Source organism: Silene latifolia, chromosome X (assembly GCF_048544455.1).
Source record: "Silene latifolia isolate original U9 population chromosome X, ASM4854445v1, whole genome shotgun sequence".
Taxonomy (NCBI): Eukaryota; Viridiplantae; Streptophyta; class Magnoliopsida; order Caryophyllales; family Caryophyllaceae; genus Silene; species Silene latifolia.
In genome coordinates, this window is record NC_133537.1 from 14,001,070 (window position 1) to 14,007,069 (window position 6,000).

The window sequence follows — 6,000 nt, forward strand, 5'->3', positions numbered from 1 at the left end:
TCCTTCTGAAATTGGCTGCACATTTGCATGGTGTTTTGGTTTTCTTGTTAATACGTATTCTCTTTAAGCAATTGGAAGCGTGTCAGAAAAGAAACAACATGAATGGCCATAGCATTTTGAAATACCCAAAATGTTATTTATACTCTTATAGACTTGTAAAAAGTGTTTTCATCTTTGATTCTTTTATGGAAATTGTAACATACTTAGATAATAAAGTGATTGAGCACAAATTGCATAATGAAAAATCAGTAATTATTATGTGAAATGATCTTATTTTGTGAGACGATTTCATTGTGTAAGAAAACAAATCATTTATTAACAATAAATGAATGTTTTTTTCTACAAAAATAAATTGTCTCATATATAAGACCGTCTTACTTTATAATTTGTGATTTTTTTATTCGTATCATGGTTTATTTTGACGTTGTTAGAATATATTGTCTGAATTTGCCTAATGTACACGTCTTCAATTTTTTAATACATATTTATTCTCATTTTTTTTGTGATAATTTTTTGATTTGAGTTTATAAAAGTTTCCATTTTTTAAAAGTACACCATTACATTAATGAAGCTCGCTACTAGTCAATTACATGGCCCGAGCTGAGATGAATGAGATTATATACGGAGTATAATAGTTTCAAATTACGGATATTTCAGATAATATTTATTTGGTATTTATTTATAATTTAATTTTTCATTTTCTTACCGAACTAATAATAATTTGATTCATTACTTTAGTTCTATCAAAAAAGGATAAAGTAATTTATCTCATTTGTGTGAAAATAGGCGTATTTACTACATTACTACACACTCTTAAAAACATCATCTCAGCTCGCATAATTTAAGTGTCGTTTTCTCAAAAACAACTCTAGTTATATTTAATAAGGAAAACGGACCAATAGTTAACAAGTAGCTCAAAGACTAGCTACATCATCATATCATATCATATCATAATTTTGTTGTTTACGATTAGATATGGTGCATGATTATAGATTTATACAAGTAATGTGTATAACCAACCTATGCTTTAAAACTGACAAATACAAACAAGCAAAATATAATGTCAGTGATAGCTCTAAGCTGTGACCTAATTTAAAGCAACCACTAGTAGTTCACGCTTTACGTAGTTGGAAATTGTGTTCAATTCTGCATGCTTTTTTTACTTAATTTTCTTATTAATTTTTGGAAAATGAGTTGGCATCACCGGATGACACTCAATCTTGGCGCCATTCTCTCACATGCAATAAGTAAGAACCTCTATAATAATAGATGTATGTGAGAGGATGACACTCAATCTTGACACCACCGTCCACCCGATAACGCTTATCATTTGGTACTATTTTACATGGTATGAGTGTATGACTTTCTATGTTGAGAAATGATAAGGAAATCAGGAGGGTGTTTGTTTTGTTTGTATTGTCCTTTAATGTCAGTTGTGTGAAATTTATGTAACCTAATCTATCTACTGTCAAATGTGACAATTTTATCACATTTCTCAATGGTGACTTATATTGTTATGTGGTTGACTTAAATAGCTATTTTATACTATAATAACACAAATTACTCTGTATAATATAACTGGCACAAGCTTATACCATAACACGGTCCTTCCTTTATGTAAAAACCCATTTATTTATTACAATATATTAATGGATGTTTTTTTTACAAGGAGACCATCTCACAATGTAAAATTGTCTCACACTATAATTATTATTGGTTTTGTGAAGATATCCACTTCAAATTTGGCTAATTTTAAACATAGGCAAGCTTAAGGCTTAAGCTAATGAAAAGTTTGTTATTTATCCCAAGGGATTTGTGTGCTTACTGGTTAACTATACGGAGTATTTAATAGGGAGTAACTTAACTGATTCATTTTTGATAGAGTTGATAACATCAGCTGTTCAATTAAAACTGTTTTTTTTTTCAAATGAGGGAAGATGATACCAATTCTTTTATCCTACACCCATGTGTAGGATACTACATACTCCCTCCAACCCCCCACTCCCCACTCCCCACTCATCCTCAACTTCCTCCTTTTTTTTTTCTTTTTTTTGCTTTTAAAATTTTAAAACAAAAAACTAACTTCCTCTTTTAAGAAAAGTTACCACAGTCATATTCAAAGTGTTACGTAATGTTACATTCACGACAGGGTCGGCCCAATGGGTGTTCAACCCGTGCGGCGGAACAGGGCCCCCAAATTTAGGGGGCTCAATATGACGCTGAGTTATTTAATAACAATACTATATTATAGTTGCGCGTTAATTGTTCATCAAATCATTGCCGTCTCAGTGGTAGAATTGTTTCCACATTTCCTAACAACCATGGTTCGAGCCCTTATACTGCAATTTTCAATTTTAATTTTTTATTTAAAAATTAATAAAACCGCTGCCACCAAGGATCGAACCTGCATCTTTATGTGAAATTTTGTACACTCAACCACGATTACTACGGGTGTTTAGTGATGTGCTATAGAAGTATAACATTATTTAACATTATCAACTATTTTTAGTATTTATTAAGAATTAAATAAATTCTATAAATTTATGTAGGTCTATTATTAATATATAAGTCAATTAATAACTACTCTCTTTTACGTACTAGGTTTCAAAAATAAGTCCCTTTTAATTATTTTTTCTAAAATTACTCCCTTAAGATATACTTTTATCAAATATTGTTTCAAAACTCAAATTAGGTTACTTATTCCATCTGTTTTTGAACTTATTATCCATTATTATAGCTTTCAAAGTATAAATTGACTGAGTCACAAACGTAATAAGTTCATAAACAGACGGAATAAATGGCTGAAGTTGGAGTTTGAAGCAATTTGACATGCATCTTAATCTTAAGAGAGTAATTTAGAAAAAAAATTATAAAAGGGGCCTATTTTAGAAACTGGTAAGTAATAAAAGCGGTAATTTTTAATTTACTCTTAATATATAGGGGCCTATATTTTCTATATCGCACAGGGCCCCCAAAATGCCAGGGACGGCCCTGATTCACGATATGACACTATTATATTCATTTTAAATTTAGTGAATATGAAAATATTGTTTAATGAATATGTGCTTTAAAGTGCGATATTCACAATAGGGCACTATCATATTCACTTTCATTTTAGTGAATATGACAGTGTAGTTTGATGAATATGTATTATGTGGTGTGATATTCATCCCATGGTTATATTACATTCACTTTCACTTTAGTGAATATGACATTTATAGTTTAGTGAATATGACATTTATAGTTTAGTGAATATGACTTTATTTGTTCAAATATATTGAACAATAATCATGAACGCTTAATTTCATACCAAAACCGCATAATACAAAATAATTTAAGGAAAAAAAATTTATGTGATACGATATGAATATGTCAATTACGTTGTGTGAATATGTGAGGAAAAATAAAATAAATAACAAAATATATAAAATATGATCTCTATTTGTAGAGGAATAAAAATTATAAATAATAACATATTTTTTATTATTTTCTAATTTATTAAATTTATAATTTATTTATTATAAGAAAAAAGTTAAGAAAAGGGAGTACCATGCACCATACTCCTGGGTGCATGGTATAATTTACCAGATGATACACTTACACATGTTGTATAGAATTTTCATACACAAATGAATAGCAATATGACACATGGCAAACCATAGTTATCTATATTTGATTAATTTAGGGTTAGGTTAGTCATTTTACAATTATAGTTAATTCATTAACTAGCCTTGTTTACATCATTTAAGGTTAGTTTTTTTTTTTTTGATTTATTTTTCACTTTTAGCAATTGTAATTAATAAAAAACGAATTCCTAATTTGTCTAAATATTTTAATTTAAATTAGGGTTCATCCAAAAATTGAATTAGTATTAAAAATAATGAATTTCATCAAACTTTTTTCCCCTAATTTAATTCGTTCCAAAATACGACTAAAATTTTTAAGCCGTTCAAACATAGCCATAATTTACCCATAGTTCAATTACTTAGAAAAATCGATTCATCAATTGATGATGATCGATAATTGAATTCGTGAATTTGATGATTAACCCTAATTGATATCGAATTTTTGTATCAATAATGATGAACCCTAATTCAATTTTTGGGTGAACTGCATATGTTAGCGTGGAATTAGGGTAAAAATGAAGAAAATTGAAATCTTTAAAAAATGTCGTGAATCTGATGATTAACCCTAATTGAATTCTAATTTTTTATCGGTAATGATGAACCCTAATTCGAATTGTGGGGAAAATGAAGGGAAAAAAAAGAATTTAAAAAATATGTTGTTAGTAAGGTTCGAACACACGATGTATTAGTAGGGAGTAAGTCTTTGCATTTATATGCGTAACCAATTAAGCAAGGGGTATCAGCACAATTACTAACCAATTTCATTTTATTATATAACTTCTTAAATAATTTTTGTTTATAAAAAGTCAAAGTTTCCTATTTAGAGGCCCTAATTTTCGGCCAAATTTGTTTCCATTATGGTGATGATTTTATTTTCCGTATTTAAGGAAAATAAATATCAAGTTATTTAAGGAATATTTTTTAATACCATATTTTTAAATTTATTCTTAATTGATTGGAAATCTCATATTTATATTATAATTATTAATTCTTTATTTTGAGATATCAAATCCGTATCTTTATTTTTGAAAATTTAATATTTCTAAATAATTCTGTTTTAAAAATCTTATTTTTTTGCTGAGAGTTTAGGTAATAGGTTTCAAAAAATATTTTATTTGATTGTAGTTGAACGTGGAAGTTGAAACAGACATACAAAAAGATAATATTTTTTATAAAAAAAAACCAATCGTTAACTAAAAGATGAATTTCGATCTTAATATGCCGTGGGAAGACGAAATTCATGATGACAACGATATTGAAGATGATCTTGATAATATTAGGTTAGATGATGTTGATAATAACAGGGAAGATAAACAGGACGGGAATGACGAAGAGGAGGTTGTTAGCTTTAATGACTTTAGCTTAGATGATTTTTTATATGACGACGGTGCTCGTGTGAATAATCAAGCTCACGTCAACGATGAGGTTGTCGGCGGCGATGTGGTTGTTGAAGATGAGTTGCAGGAACCTCCTGTTGTTGAAGGGGAGGGGGGGGGGTTGTGCATAAGATCCCTAAGTTGCTAAACAGTGGATACACCGACACTGTGGAAGTTGATCCTCGGACAAAAGGAATGCAGTTTGCCAATGGTGATGAGTTTGGTGCATATTGTTACCTACATGCCTATAACCATGGCTTTCAGTTTTATACTAGGACTAGCAAAATTTTGGATTACTATTCGGGGAAAGGGGCAAAGCGTAATGATTCAGGGAAGAATGAACCTCGTTTCTACGTGTATAAACGAGTCAGACTATGTTGCACAAGAGCGGCTAAACCGACCAAAAAGAACGGTGTCATGAACGTTTCCTCATATACGCAATATGAATGTGTCATAGAAGCCACGTTACTAAATGATTTCATTGTCATCAAGCAGGCTAGATTTGAGCACAATCATTATGATCTCGATCCTGCAAATAGTAGTCATATGGTCGGATACAGATTATGGGATGATTATTTTAAAAGATGAGCTATGATGAATGATGAAGTCGGCATCCCAATTGCTAAAAACTTCACACTTTGGTTAGAGAAGTTGGTGGTCATGGGAATTTACCTATCATTGAGCGTGATTTGAGGAACTTGCTCAATCAAGAACGACGACGTAGTAGTAGAATTCAAGGTGATGCTAATGCTCTTGAAGAAAGATTTTATTAAGTTGAAAAAAGTCGATCCCGATTTTTACTATGCCATCAAGACAGATCAAAATAGGATGTTGGTTAATGTATTTTGGGTCGATGGAAGTTGCAGGGCTATGGCAAAGGTATTTGGTGATGCGGTTTCTTATGACGCTACATTCCTAATTTGTAACACGTAACAATACTATCTTGAGTTACCATTTCATTTAAGCATAAGAGAGTAATATGTTCTTATTTCATTTTA